This window comes from Metopolophium dirhodum, chromosome 5, assembly GCF_019925205.1.
Source record: "Metopolophium dirhodum isolate CAU chromosome 5, ASM1992520v1, whole genome shotgun sequence".
NCBI lineage: Eukaryota > Metazoa > Arthropoda > Insecta > Hemiptera > Aphididae > Metopolophium > Metopolophium dirhodum.
The window spans coordinates 19,063,079-19,078,746 of NC_083564.1; positions in this window are offsets into that span (position 1 = coordinate 19,063,079).

Genomic DNA, 15,668 nt, shown 5'->3' on the forward strand with positions numbered 1-15,668 from the left:
TGAAAAAAAAATTGTTTCAAAAAAAATCGTTGCCCAAAAAATCGATTTTTTGGAGAATCGATTCTTAAAATAACGATTTTTTAAACAACTAGATGGTGCTTTTTGACGTCATGTTCTAGCTCTCCCTTGTGACGCCCTGGTTCATATTGATTCATATATAAAGGTTTTCTGTACTCATTAATTTCAGTGCGAGTACTCCCTGCCTTAGTCGCACTTGATTTCGGAGCGAGTAGACACTGGAAAGTGTTGTACCTGTATGGCTACATCAATCACAACGGAACTCACCACTTCAATGAACAGTGACAGTGTCCAAATGGTGATAGCTGGTCACAGGGGGGAGGATGATACGCCCTTAATTTTTTATTGTCAGTGTTGTCCAATGCGTTTTGTACTACAAGATTTATCGTATGTGCGAAGCATGGAAATGTTTATCCTTACCAAAACACACGCTCACAGCGTTTTTAATATTAGCACCATTGTCAGTTACGACCAAAAAAATTTGAAGTTTTTCAATACCCCATTCCTGAAGAGCACTGTCCAGCCACTTGGCAATATTTTCAGATGTATGTAACTCATCAAGTTCTAACACTCCAAGTACCACACTTTCTAAATTTAATTTGCACAAACTTAGAAAATGAACTGTAATACCAAGATAACTTTTGGAATTGATAGTATCTGTCCATATTATAATTATAATAATAATATTAAAGCTAAAACCTGTGTAGTTTATGCTTAAACAATAAAGGAAAAAAACATTTTTAAAAAAATAATAATATTAATATAACAAGACGTTACAGTGACATTTGTTTTACAAGCGCGTAACATAGCAAATTTTACGCTCAGCAGAACACATTTATCTCCGTAAGTTTATAAATAAGAGCAAATTGAGCTCTTATAAAATTTAAAGCTAAGACTATTATCTTGACATTGACATAGGCTTTTTATTATATTTTAATTTTAAAGCGAGTTATGTGTATTTTAAAATTGTAAACTGTTTGTACATCTTAAAATACTCATAACTCGCTTTAAAATATAATAAAAAGCCTATGTCATTGTCTAGATAATAATCTTACCTTTAAATTGTATAAGAGGTTAATTTGCTCTAATTTTTAAACTAAGCAATTTTCAATAAAACGTTTATTTGTTTTGAGTTTTGTTAAAAAAATACATGAGATACATTGAATGAACCTGTCTTCCAAAATAACAAGAAAATAATGGTAGGCATTAACAAATAATGACCAAGTACTCAAGTGAATATCTAAATAAATCAAAAAAATGTTTTAAAAAAATGTAGTGAAAAAGTAGCGCGCTACATTTAAAAAAAGTAGCTTTAGCGATAGTGAGTTACTTTTTGGGGGGGAGTAGCAGTAGCGTTAGCGTGCTACAAAAAAGAAGTAGCGTCCCAACCACTGTACTTAGGGGATGTCTTGACTCCTTGTAGTCGTATAAACTTCTGTTAATCAAATGAGAACCCCACTTTTTTACAGTATAAATTATTTAGTTGGTAGTTTTTCTGAACATTTTGTGGTACATACTTCAAAATCCAAACAATTAATTTTCCAGTTACCTATACAAACAAAAATGTGTAGGTATTATGTATTTTATATTTCATTTTCGTCGACGTATTGACATGTGTGCAGCATCCTTGCAAGATACTTAAAATTTAGTATCGCGATTCAAGATACCACAAGCATGACTTTGGAATATTATGATTTGTGATACTAGAATTTAGATACCTACTCTATTATCGGTATTCGATAAACGATACATTTAAATAAAATTAGTCACAGATTTTTAAATTTTATATTTATACATACATGCATATTAAATAATATATGCTGAATAATTAATAAAGACACAGTTAATAACTTTATAATTATGCTGGAATTAGGTATGTGTGTGCATAATGTGCACGTAATATGAGAGTTAAAATTTCGACAGCCCAAAATGTACACACGCCACATAAATTGCCTAAATATTACTCCTTAAAACATGAAACGCTCCAGCTGCTCCCCTTATACAAGGTACGAAATAAAATATATTATTGTCTTCTTTGAATATAATTATTTAAAACAAAATGTATAAAAATCACTATTACTTCTTGAGTGCTGTAAGAAATATACAACAGAAAATGTATTATTAGTGCAAAAATATGCCAAAATATGCAAATAGGTACCTAATTACATTGTAACTGTATTACGTGGTTTTCATTATCTCGTATAACTAAGTTCGAAATAGAGTGTTGCATACCTAGTACTAATAAAAAATTAATGCGTATCAACCCTAGCCCTACCTCGCCTAAAAATTATCATAATGTGGTTTAGTTTTATAATGATAACATTTTCAGTATTCTAGGAATTTCCATCACCATGTTATCGTCGATCGGTCATTTAATCGTAGTTATGAGTATGAGTTACTTAAACACTTGTTACCTAAACGCATTGTTTCTTACAACTTTTTATAGGAGATAGAAAATGGCGGTTATTTATACTATACTAGCTCTCCGAGCGTCGCTGGGGGAGACCCCCCAAACCCCCCGAGTGGGCGAAAAGTTTTAACCGATGTCGGAAGCTGCAGTGGTCTTTTGGTATGGTTGTCCGTCTCGAGCCGGTTGGTATGTGATAAGGAGGTGATAATGAACTGTGATAAGGTTAGGACCACCGCGGTTCGACGTGGTAGCCCGGGTTATGGCGCTGTAAATTCAAAATTCCGTAAAAAAATCATATAGCCACCGCGATTTTTTTGATGTCTATCAGGTCAGTCACCTCAGTTATCCGGGTAGGCATTCCGACTTCGTCGGATAGCGGACAATGTGGGACGGCCGGGTCACGGTATCAGGTATGCAATCCAACTGCGTCGGATCGCAAACAACGTTCTTTACTGCCGCCGAAAACGCGACATTACGTAAAAACAAATTTCAAAAAAATTCGGCCGGCCATGCAAATTATATAGCCGCAGTGTTTTTTGGGTGTCTAACAGGGCAGTCATCTCAGTTAGGACCTGGAGTAAATATTTTTTTACCGAAAAAAATAGCATGTGCCACCTCAAATTAAACGTCTTCACGGTGCCAATATTCATCAGTCATAACATATTAAGATGAGTCACAACTATAATGGAATAGTTTATATTATAAAATGTAAAACGTCCACAACCACTGATAGTGTAGTATACTGCATAACATTCAACATACAAATACACCATAAGATTATCTGATACGATCAATTATTATCGCAAATAATATAAATTTGATTTTATCACGGATATAGATATATTTAAATTCCAGCAAAAGCACTGACGGAATAATTATAATACACCCATGCAAAATAAAATATTAACTGAAATTAATTAAAAATGTAGAAACAATTAAATTAAAATTTGTTTTATCTTTAAAATATTAGTTATGTTAAACTTTTGAAGGCTTTGGGGCACCGGCTAAACTTCTCTGATTATTTTTAAAATATGTTCTATACGACTATACATCATTTTTAGTATTTTTTGCACATAATAGAACTAAAACCCCAGTCACAAAATTTAAAAAATTTAAAAATAACGACCACCCTACTTGAACACCCCACTTTCCGGTAAATAAAAAAAATGTATGTTACTATAATTATAAGTTCATGAAATTGTGTCAGAGATGAGTTTCTGGTGGTGTTCCTATAGTAACAAACCAAAATTATCAAAATTTACCAAAAAAAAAATTGACGTAAATTTTACATCTCTATTTATTGGTATATACTATTACAATTAAATCATAATGAGCACTGCTTACATAATATTGGGATAATAATTGCATATTAATCAACAATGGGTAGGCCCCTAACGGCCCTAAGCTATATTATGTACTTTATTCTAGGTGTGATCGGATTGGCGTGGTACGTCTTATGGCTGTACGTGATCAATGGAAATTATTCATTTCGGAGCCTCAACCGAGATTTAATTTTGTTTTGAGGTTGAAACAACTCACGATATTATCCTTCCGTAGCATCTGGCGTTTCGTTAACCCGATTAATCGTATCGGATATTCCATGGAAGTCGATTTGCACTTCTAAGCCAGTCCTTGTCATCGCCTTGTTATACGCGTGTTATTATCGACTTCGTGAAACAAATCACAGTGATTTAAACAATAATTACGTATGTGTTTTTTTTCTTAATACACTACGAAGTGTACGTTATTACATTACTGTTTTAACGAGTATTTACTATGACTATATGCACTTAATGAGATATTAATATGAAATCTGTGATTAGCATTTGAATTATAAAAAAGCATTCCCTAACGCTTAACATAGATATCACATAGTAGTTACATTGTGATAGTACATCTATATATACTTTTTGAGACATCATACAGATGAACTTCACAAAACTGGGCGTTAAGCGCCTGTGCGTTGTCTCAGAGTGATCACTGAGAAAAAATTATAAACTTCTCATTTCACAGTGCGACTGTTGTGTAATAGCTATGTGACTAGATTTTGCACATAGGGTATAGTCTATACTTCTATCTGTATATACATATATCTGACGAGTAGACAATGTCCACAAGGCATAATATACCTATAATATCACCTATATACGCCTAGCTATATTCAGCTTTAGGTACAGGTACGCAGCTAAGGGGTGGGGTGGCCTGGGGTGGCTCGGCCACCCAAAATACTTATAAGTAGGGCTGGGATTTTAATGCCCTAAAAAATCCCAAAAAATGTCCTAAAAAAATGCTTTTATGACCTAAAAACTCTAAATAATGCCCTAAAAAAACCCGAAAAATGCCCTAAAAAAATGCTCTTATGATCTAAACATTTTTTTTAAAATAATTTTAGTATAAATTACAATAAAAAGTTTTAAAAAATGCATTACAAAAATCTATTACAAGTGTAAGCTGTCAAAACATAGTTTAGTATAAATCTAAAAAAAAAGTTGTACACAAAGCTAGATAAACTTAATCTCATAGACGTGGAATTCGTTCAATCTGAAAAAAAAATATTTTTATAAATTATTTAATAGGTTTAGATCGTATATTTATTTACCTGTACATTCTCAACTGTTACACTGAACCACGAGAGCTTGTTTCAGATTTTCAAATAAAAATGATCTTCTGTTGTCTGCCAGTAAGTTCTTGTAGATAGAAAAACTACTTTCAACATCTACTGAAGTGATTGGCGAATATTCGAAGAATGCTAAATCATTCGCTGTAAGATCATCCGGAATTTCATTTGTTGCGCCTTGACCGTTCAAAATATCAGATATATCGGAAAACCTTGTCCGATAATATAATACGAATTACGAGTACCTACTTATAATCTGTTATATTTATTTAAACCATGTTGGTGTAAAAATCTTAAAATAAAATTTCAAATTCATACTTGGTTTCCAAAACTCAAAAAATGCTCCAAAAACTCTAAATGCCCTAAAAAGTTAAGAAAATAACCTAAAATCTAAAAAATGCAAAGAAATGCAAAAAAATGCAAAATAATCTTTTTTATTCTCATTCAAATGTACATAAAAACAAATTTGTGACAAGACGAGCATTGCACAGTAAGCTTAGAAAACAATGCAAAGTGCATCGAAATTCCAGCCCAATGGCAACCCCATTATATTGTTAAAATATCCGAGGCTCAAATAATAAATTGAATAAAAAACGTTAAATCATTATAGTTTAATACTCAAAAATGTCTATTATGATATTTGTTAGTATTACATAATTAGCCCCTAGCCCCCCCCCCCCCAACTTGTTAAAGCCTCCTCCCCCAAAATGAAATATTCAATTATTTCCTAGAGTATACGTCTTTATAATTATTTTATATTGCCTATGATAAAATATAATATGGTAATTAATATCATTATAGCTGTACAACTACCTGAAATTATTATAAGGAAACGATTTATGTCAGCATATTGGTAAGCTATAATTTATATTAATGACAACCACATGCAATTGATGGATCAAATATTTTTTAAAAGCTAATTAGTGTAATTACCACAATATTATTAATATTTTATATCAAATATATTATATACTTATAATAATATAGGCATACTTACCATTAAAAAAATTAATATATTGTAAATCATAAAAAACATTAACAATAATATTATTTTGTTTTATATCACAATTTGAAACAACATAATATGTTAATGGTTCTTTTAAAAGATTAGATATACCTACATCCATTAACAATTATTTGTATCATTTAACGTATCGATCATTCGAAATATTATTTTATTTTATTTTTTAATCTTTTAAATATTGTATAGATAGGTAAAACTTGAAAAACGACTCCTAACAATAATAATTATTATTAATATTTACATTATATCAGTGTAAAACAGTGAGTAGGTATAGCTGCGGAGTCTGTTAAACCATTTCAACGCCATCATAGAAACTTACTAATAGCTGGTAATGCCGGTCCCTATTTGTATTTTGTACAATGTACACAGCTGTATAAAGTTAATCGGAGACATTGTCGAAAACCTTTTTTACTTTCCATAATCCGTTTTAAGTAGGCATACAATATAATATATTATAATATATCATATTATATAGGTAGGTACATAATATATTGTTGTTGCGTTGTAAAATAGAATAAGTTACCAAAAAAGTATACAGAAATACCTTAATAATTTATACTATAGTATATATATTATATAATAATATCATAACAATAATAACATAGCTTTTACAAAAATATTCACCTCCGCCAGCGTGTTATGGATGAAAAATACCCATAACTCATACGTAGGGCTAGGATTTATATGCATTCGCGTGTTTTTTTCCCTAAGTCCGCGAGTCGACGCAGTCGGATTGCATACCTGACGACGTGACCCGGCCGTCGCATATTGTCTGCTATCCGACGAAGCCGGATTGCCTACTCGGACCACTGAGGTGACTGACCTGCTAGATACCCTAAAAAGACGGAGGCTATATGATTTGCATAGAAGCCCGAAATGTTTTGAATTTTTTTCTACGTAATTAATTTTTCCGTTCTCGGTGACAGTAATGAACGCTGTCCGCGATTCGACGCAGTCGGATAGCCTACCCTTATTACTAAGGCGAACGTCATTCGAGGTGACTGACCTGCAAGACACTCAAAAAAAGATGGTGGCTATATGATTTGCTTGGACGCTCGAAATGTTTTACATTTTTTTTCACAGTAAAGAACACTGTCCGACGTGACCCTGACGTACCTTGTTATGGTTGTTGATATTATTATATTGTTTTTTTTCTGGTCAAAAAGCTTGAGAATTTAATACAAGGTTCCTCGTGAGATTTATACACTAGTAAAGAAAAATTGAAAGTATACCTGTACAATATACCTAGACAACATATCCACTAGTTAAGTTTACACCAGCGTGTTGACGCGTTTATTAATAATAATATCAAATAAATATCAAATAAATAATAAAACAAAAACGTTTATTATTCGTGTAAACTTACATAATATAGGTTATCCGATTATACATTATACATATTATACATATTATACATTATACATTTTACATTTTACATTACATATTTTACGGCAGTATAATAACCATAATTTATTTTCGATCGGTATAATTATTTATTTTCTTAAACATAGGAGCGGAGGGCAGCACTATTTACCGACCATTTCCACAGCAGATCTATGACTCAAACGGTGCAATTTCAATGGTAACTAAAGTCAGTATAGTGCGTGTGACTTGGGGAAACGTTCAAACGTCGGAGCGAACTCAGAATGAACGCGCGTGCAATGGCGGAAGTAAAAGGATTTTAACTGATTTTCCGGTGAACAAGTTCAACCGGGGACACAAAAATGCGGGGCAAACTCGGCACAAACACGCACATACATTGCAGTCTATGCCGATACAGCGCCGCAACAAAGCATTCGCCGGACGAATCTCTTCGTCCGGCTCCACAGAGAGCGGCGTTTGGGAATTACCGCGGTTACCGTCGGGTTCGTGACTGCATCACTGCAGCCGCCGTGGGTTACCACCATATCCCGGATACCATTTGCCTGGTGGACGGATGGTTTCGCCGAACAGTTTTCAAACTCGGCACCATCAAACTGCACTGCTGCCGTGTTATACATCAGACTTGACTGTAGCACGTCGGCTTCGATCGGCCGAACATGTGGCAAAGATGACGAGATGTTGGACGGCGCCTCGATCTCGTCAACTTCTGCAGTGGTAGGTGCCGTTACTGACAACTCGGTGGACGATAAATCTGTCGAAACTTGCAACTCCACCATGGATGTGATGGAAGGTAACTCGATATCGGGTACATCGTCTGCGGAGTTAGATCGTTGAAGAGCCATATTAGGCATCGATTTATATCGTCGCACAATTCCGGTTGTAAGCGGCCACTCTGTCTCGGGTTCATCTGCACCTGCGGAGTTCTTCTGCAGAGCCACATTAGGCGTCGATTTATATCGCCTGCGGTGTGCCTGTGGACTCTTGATATCTCGAGATTCCAACGTTTTCGCTCGATTTTGCTGGAGCACGTCGAAAACCTCGAAATAACTGTCGGTAACGGACTGGATCATGGATTTGGGCGAAGTTTCCAGTGCTACAATATTTGACATATTGATCTGATACGGTTAAGTTAATTATATTAAACGAAAACAACGTTTAGACTTTTATAATGTATTATAAATGATCCGTAAAGTTCGTTGTAACAAATAATAGTACTTATACCTGATTAGGTACTGAATATACTGTGACGCACAGAAACAAATTATTTATGTTTCAAACACTTAGGTACACCCGTGGCAACCATATTTTTTATAGATTTTTTAAATCGAGAATGTATCTAGGTTCTTTTTATTTATATTCAATAATATTATTATTTATTAAAATCGTATTCATATGTTATACTGTTCAAGTACTAAATTGGTAAACATAGGAATATTGGATATATGCGCATATAGGAAGTTAAATAATATTAATAATGAATGTTTTTTTAAAAATACTGAATTTCTTAAAACCACACCATGACTATAAATAGCGTTACACTTTTTTTGTTATATGTAAAAAAACTTGTGGGAAATCCGCTATTAACATTTCTATATTAGCTATGAAAAGAAAAATTTATAAAAAGTGATAATTTGGTGCAAATTGCAAGTGTCACAGCTATACATTTTTGAATTATATCAAAATATCAAAAACCGATTAATGGGGGGAATTCAACAATTGTTACAGCTAAATATCAAATATCGTAAAAATGTTAAATTCAAACGCTCATAAAAAATTAATGTAACTTTCCGGTAACCTTATTTTTTTGTTAAAGGTGGACAAAACTAGTGGGGAATCTTCTATTAAAATGTCCAATGTTACCTATGAAAAGAAAAACTTTTACGAATTTCTAACTGAAAAGTAATTAAGTAAGAGTAATATAAAAATTAATTAAAAAACAGTGGAATAACAAAAACAAATTTAAAGAAAAATGGAAATTATTGTATATGTTACTGTGAATGTCCGCAATTGGTGAATGCTGACAGTCACCTGGTGAATGTCAACATACACCTAATGAATTGGTGAATGTTGAAAAACTAAAATAATACAGACATTTACTAGTGGATGTTGACATTTACGTTAGGATTTTGGACAATGTTGACATACACAACAAGATTTTGGTTAATGTTTACATAGATACGTATTCGCACATATATTATTATTAAAGTACTATACATATAGTTAATAGTTGAATGTATTTTATGTTATAAAGTAGAAACAACATAATATCTTTAATTAAATCAAAAAAAATATTATTATTACTATTATTATTAAACAATATTATACAATATTATATTTGTATAATTATTAGGTATTTAAATTATGATTATCTTATAATATTACTTATTACAGCATGACAAACAATATTATACTATATTATATTTGTATAATTATTTGGTATTTAAATTATGATTATTTTATAACACCGTTTTTGGTAGCTAATTTATAAAAATCATTATCTACTATATCTAATACTACAGCTAAAATATTTTGGGGATCCATTTTACTACGATCAACATCTGGAACTTCTAGATTTATCTATTATCTAGATATAATAAAAGTAGTTGGGTAAGGCAATAAAACACTTTATCGAAATTATCAACTTGTACAATACTTTATGCTGCATAGGTACTAGATAGTATGTAACAAAACATTTTATCAAAATTATCAATTTGTATAATACCTGTCTTATAATTGCGATTAAATAATATCGGCATTACCAACATTCACCAATATCGTTGTATAAATGTCGACATTCACTAGTATATGTTTACTAAGGTCACAAATTTAATCAATAAGTCGACATTCACCAATGAATTTAGTGTATGTTGGCATTAACCGGTGACTGTCAGCATTCACCAATTGCGGTCTTTCACAGTAACATAATATATACCATATAAAACAATAATAACAAAAATCAGAATTATGACTATAGTGCAGGTTCTCAAAATTCAAACTATAATAAATTGAGGGATGATAATCCAAAACTTACTTACTATTGGCATTTTTAGAGAAATTGAGTTTAACATCAAATTAAACTGTAAACATAGCGGGGAATCGTCGGTGTCACAAAACAAATGAAAAAATGATTATTTTTGGTATAAATTATCATAACAATAAATAGCAGTTAGACCAAACCGTACTATTTCCAATGAATCTTTGTAAATTAAAGAATTTAAACATTCTCCAAAACGTACTATTGCCTGTGTTAGACCATGATATTATTATCAAAGTTAGAACAAAACGAGCTATTGTCGATGTTTTTTTCAAAAGGTACCTATACTATTTCCATTCATTACAGTAAAACGCACTATTTCTTATGTTAATGTACCTACTGCCAACAAGGATTCTATAAGTCAAAACGTAGGTATTATTTCCAAATTTTATATTTTGAAATGTATATTATTTTACTTAAGTAAATATTATCAATTAAATTATATTTAAAAACAATTTGTTAACTTTATAAAAGTTATAATAATTATTTATCTCCATAGGAAACTGAGTTTATTTATTATTCATTATTAAATGTACAACATTCCAGAATTTTAAAACACAAATTTGCCCATATACCTATTGAAAAAAAATAAAAAAATGTCAATACGTTTGGATTGTCACCACTCATTATTTTGGTGGAAACGAAAACCAAACTTTTTTAGTTTTAACGGAAACAAAAGTTTAGTTGTTGGCGGAAACGATGTGTGCTCAAATATTTAAATTACGTATTCCTTTTATTTATAAATAATGCATAATATTGAATAAAATTTAGTCTCATATTAAATATTTTTATATATATAATATGTAGGTACATTACATACGTAACAACTTTGTACATATTTAAAATCGCTACTTATACAAATTATATACAAATAGGTATACTATGTTCTACGTAGAATTAAAAAAAAAAAAAATCAAACATGTATGGGTGGGATGGTGACAACCGCCCCTCGTGGTTTCGCCACTGTATAAAAAATGTGTACGATTTCGTATATTATGCGCATTCAAAACACACCCGTAATCCAATTTCGTGTAAATCCTCTTCGGAATTTACACTAATTGGGCTCCAAAATATTTGTCATATATATGCGGTTCCTGCTGCAGCATGCCAATCGAAGGGTCATTATATAATATGATAAATATTTGAAATATTTCAAGCTTATATTATCGTATTATATATTTTGTATTATTAAATCGAATAAATCGAATATCAAATCATGTTTTTAAACCAAGTTATATTCGATTGTATTTTATAGGTCTTGTGCACTTAATTTACGGTTGAATAAAATTAGTTCTCAATATAATACGTGCACGTGGGTATTAAGGGTAAAACTACCCTACCCTTAGTAAAAATCCGCTCGCGTACTCTATTCAACAATTTTTTTTTCATATAAATAATATTATCTTAAAATTATTATTATGTTAATTCAATATTATTTCGTACATAAAAGTATAAGTCTATTAACTATTCACGTGGAATTGTGGACCATGGCTTTTCTAATTTTGTTGATATAGGTATGTAGGTAGGCATCTACTGCAAAACAATGTTTAAGGAAAAAAAATAATAATTTAATAATACCTATACAACGTATTATAGTAAGTACTACTAAGTACCTACATACAAGGAAAGCGAGCAACTTTAAGTTATACATTATTTTGTTTGTGTATTTTTGTTTTTTATTCATTATACATTGTATTATACAATAATAATAAAAATAATATTACCACATGATAAAAAAAATATACATAAGCAATCTTTCAAATAAGGCAAAAAAATGTCTGGAAGTAAAATACAGTCTAACGTACTGGGTATATCCGTCGTTATACACTTATACCACACTATTACATTATTTATAAACCATAAACTTGGTTTGAGAATCTGTATAAATATTTAAATGCGTTTGTACAATTTCGCGATTTTTATCAATACAAAATGTATCTAGATGAATAATTCATTTAGATGAGTAAAAAAATTATCTAAGATGAACGTTTCGATACCTTGTAACTATTTATCTAGATAAGATAAAAGATGAAAAAATAATTATCTAGATAAGTCCGAACACTGGTCCTTGGTCGGCGATCGACGAGCGGCGGCAGCACAGTTCCCGGCAAATGCATATGCGGTCGGGTATCGTTATTAATTATTATTGCTGTAAAGCCACGTGGTGTGCTAAGATTGTCAAACTGTCAAATATTTTTTCTCATACTAATATTTAATGTGAATTATTATTGCTGTCGATATTTACATATACGTATCTCTGAGACCGGTTAGGTCCGTTAGGGAATTTATAATATAATAGAGATCTGTAAAAACGGTATTGCCGTATGTATGTATAACATAATAATTTATATTTGACTGTCGTAACATGTAAAAATATATCAATAATATTATATTATCCTTATCCGAAGTGCGTGATCTATTATTCATATTATTAAATACACTTAACCTTAGAGACAACTCTACGGAGATCTGATACTATTGCCAAACAAATAGTGTGCTGTTAGTTTTGATATTACTAAGTGAATTAACCTATCATCAAACTTTTAGGTAAGAATATTATCTGTGCTTAAGCGTCGCCGATTTTTTTCTATGTTTAATAAAAGCCAACGCTTAAGCACGGATAGTGTATAAGACTTTTAATAACATATGTTTGACAATAAAATATAATTGATTTTTGGAATTTTTCAATATTATATTAATTGAAGACCATATTTTCATATACTCGAGATTATTTATACCACTTTAGGATCACCTGTGTCAATACAAATTACAAACTTCCGTTTTTCAATTAGAAACATCCCCTTTACTCTTTTAATTATACGGAAAGTATTTTTATTAGGAATCTTGATAATATCAAGATTCTTATATATATTATATCCAAATCAAAATTCGAACGAGTAGTTTTTAAGTTATATATTACTTTATATATACTAAGCCACTAAGAATAATATTATGTTTATCGTCTATGGTAATGGGTTAAGTAGCTATGAGTTATTATAGATAATTTGAAAATCAAATCAATATGATATAATGCAATATTACTAGATATGCAATGTAGGCGTGAAATATTTGTGCAGTACATTTTCAGTCATGTAAAATGTAATTTAAAAAACGTATATAGAAGTGGCAGCCACTTGTCTATGTCGCGGTAATGGAGTGCGCATTTTTTCTTCGTATGACCTATAAAGAAATACCGCATTTAATTCTGTAAAAAAATATGTCGAAATTGCACTAAAAATGTATCAAAATCGCAATGAAAATAAATTAAAATCGCAGTACTTATAGGTATAAATATGTTACAATTGCAAAGAAAAAACATTTAAGTTAAACAATTAAATCAAAAAATATATAATTGATAATTATTTACATAAATAACATAATGGACATTAACAAATTACAGAATTATAATATAGTATTAAAATAAAATATTATAAAAAAGTATTTAAAAATTATAACATTATTTTTCTGAATTAAAATTTTTAAATATAAACATATCATTTAAATTGTGATTTTAAAAATTGTATCGTATATTAAATGCGTTTACCGACTAGCGATAATACAGAGCAGAGATACCACCTCCTCGCCAATGTAGCGAAATTGCATATACACAGCGCCGGCGCTGGCTAACAGATGTTAATATTATTTTTCAGACCATAAGGTTCTTTTTCGTGTGCAATTCTTAGATTTAACAAAGCAAATTATACGTGAAATATACTGATATTATACAATGTCCACTGATTTTATTTCATCAGAGTTTCTTAGTGAAAATATTTTAACAAATACAATTATTGTTTAAAATCGGATAAGTGGGTATCGCTCTGCTGTACTATAGTAGGTTACAATTGGGTCACTGAAATGGACGGTTTTAAATTTGAATTCAATGATATAATATCATTGTATACGAAAAACTATTCTGAGCGGAGACGGTTTGTCAGCCTGGGATATTATATTATATTTATATTGTTATTGTTAATAATACGAAAGCCGGGAAGTTGACTTAAATATTATTTGCATATTATATGCATTATTATCATATTTCAATATTTGTACTTAATAATATACTTGAGAAGTTTCAAGTCTCCACGAATAATATTTTAAATTACAACAAAATAACTAAAATCATTATTCTCGTTATTTAATATGTAATTTCGTACAAATTTATACTTAAAATAATAATAATATATCGGGTCGGTGCGTTTGAGATATAATGTTTAAAGTACTACCTTAACACCAATGATGCATTTTAAATTTTACTTTTACTTTACTTTACATTAATGATTTTACTATTTAAGGTGTAATAAAATATATAAAATGATAGTCAAAAGTAAAATATTGGGTGCATATACTATAGTTGTGCAATATTGCGTCCCAGATATAACTAGCTATGAAAATTATTGGATAGGAATAATCCGCAACATAGTTAACAATTAGTATTTATGTACAATGTACAATAGTACTATAATATAGGACAGGTATAGGTACCTATTGCATTAAGGTAAATTGTATTGTGTTATTCATGCTTAATTCTAATATGTGCAAGTGTAATAACAAATATTAATAATACATATTAATATAGTGTTATTGGTTAACATTATTTTGTATATGACTCGTATTGTTTTAAAAATAATAATTTTTCAAATTCTGATGTTTAGAATTTTATGATATTTTATGATATTTTAATTTGTTAATGTATCATATGTTTTTAACTACTTAACTAGTATACTCGTCTCGAGGTACAAACTTCAATTTTTTAAATGAGTAAATTTGTGTGTTGATAATTATCCTATAAATGCTTTTACAAAAATATAAAATATATTATGTAATATTATATGTAGTATATATAAATATTTATTTTCACAAATTATTTATAATGACAGATCAATAGTAATAAATTACAACCATTTTAGAGACTCCGACACTAGACCACATCGACTACCTAACTGTCCCCTGCCAGGAGTGCCCCGTTCGGTTATTAACACGACGCGTGCTAAACATCGCGTCAGCATAATTTATATTGCATACATATTATATAAACATTTGCCATTACTAACAGTCAGCATATAAGCCGTGCTCAGCGTAGGAATAACGTACGATGTCGATGACGATAATCGTTACAGTATAATAATACAGTAAGAATATAAGGATAATATAAATGCTTAGACTCGTGACAAAAAACATACAT